This window comes from Poecilia reticulata, linkage group LG10, assembly GCF_000633615.1.
Source record: "Poecilia reticulata strain Guanapo linkage group LG10, Guppy_female_1.0+MT, whole genome shotgun sequence".
In the NCBI taxonomy this organism is placed as follows: domain Eukaryota; kingdom Metazoa; phylum Chordata; class Actinopteri; order Cyprinodontiformes; family Poeciliidae; genus Poecilia; species Poecilia reticulata.
In genome coordinates, this window is record NC_024340.1 from 29,994,647 (window position 1) to 29,996,616 (window position 1,970).

Here is a 1,970-nt window from a genome sequence, read left to right on the forward strand (position 1 = left end):
ACACACACACACACACACACACACACACACACACACACACACACACACACACACACTAATGAATTTAAAGCATTCCATTGACCCTCAGTTGCTCCCATTTTCTGAATACCTTTCTGGTTTTAATGGTGAGAAATGATGCTCATAGCCTCCAAAGGAGAAAACAGTACTAATTCACTCTGTGTTTATCTAAAAACCTAAATCTGGTGATGTAACGAGTCACAGGGGGACAGTTTCTTCTCCAAATCAGATACAGGGAATCAGCAAAAACCTCTTCCAACATGGGATGAACACAAAGACATAAAATCTGTTCTTAAGTTTAAAACAACAGCGGGGAGTTTCTTTTCAAAGCGTAAATGTATTTGCCTTTAACCCCTACCTAGAGCTTTTTGTAAATTAATACATTTTCATGAAGGCAGACTTTAAGAAAATAAAATCCTTTTGGGTATTAAAAAGTTCATCCAAGAGTCCATGAACTCGGCCAATTATATTTGAAGTATTGAGTTAATTAAGCATGCATTCCATCAACTACACCATTTCAGATCATTTTAGATATTTGTAAAGTTCACATTAATAATTATTCATCTCCACTTCTGATAGCTGGCTAGTACAACAACACAAGCTGATTCTCTTAAAAAGGCTCAGTTTGACAAATTAAAGTTTTTAATTAATGTGATGTACTGTCTTAAAAATATAATAACAAATAAGTGGTCCCTCACTTTTACAAAATTAAAGAACTTTTTAGTGTCAGCTTTTGGAGCCTGGTGTGATCAGATCTGCTGGGGATTAGCTAAGAAATGAAGCTGCAGTATTTGGTAGCTGATGAATTCTACCTCTAAATGCACTCAAACACATCCTCTAATCTTATTTCTGTTCATAGAAGATGAGATAGAATATTTATTTTTAGGCTTTTCTGCTTGGCAAGCATGCAGATTGGATGCATGATGCTAGTCTGATTTCACAGATTCAAATCCAGACGGAGCAGCGGAGATGTGGGAGAGGTGTGAAGCGTGTAGTTCTGCAGAGATCGAATGACTATTTCCTGTGTGGTATCAAATAGAGTTTAAATTAGGGTGTAAAAATGGGTTGTATGTGTGCACTGCCTGGGTTAAAAACGTCACAGAGCCTTGATAAACAAACAGGTTATCGCTCTCAAAGTGAAGATGAAAATGGATTTTTCACCCCTTAAACAACAAGAAGGTTATTTAGGGGAGGGAACAAGTTCTCAAGGAATGCTGATAGCTGGGTCTTGGGCTTAAACCAGGAAAGATTGGTTCAGGGAGCATGAGAATTCATTTTCACACTTCTAGTGACCACCCCGATGTTCAGGCATTTAACGCTACCGCCCATAGTGCCAGAGTCTCCTGACATCAAACCAGAGTCTTTGCAACTTTTCTAAACTAACCATTAGGATACTGAGTTAGTTTTTTGTTGTGTTTTTTCAAAACAACATTCAGATTATTTTCTGTTAAAGATAACTTGAGCAGAGTAGGTCCAGTTATCCAGGAATCTTTATGTGACCTTTCAGATTGTTTTCCTTTTTTTTGTCAGATTTTGCTCTGAACTCCAACTAGACCAATTTTGATTAAGTAATTACTTAATCAATTAACTGCACTGCATTTTCTTCTTGTGCTGTAAGTTGTTCACCACACTCTTCTCCTAACTGATGTCTTTGTATAATGACACCTTTGTGATCCAGTGAATGTCTGCAAACTATGACTTTCGCTGTAGATTGTGAAAGAGTGACAGATAAAGTGACAACAGCCTGATAAGTCAGCTGAACTTTACTCCAGGTTCATCGGACTCATGCTGGGTGTTGCCCAGGGAGGCTGAATGTTGTTCTGTTCAATAGCAAAAGGCAACATATTTCACAACTTCACAAGGTCTGGTTATCTCTTAGCCTTCCCTTTTCAAGGTGGACTGAACTTCCTAAACATTGTCACACCGTCACAGGAGAAGCTCATTTGAGTTGC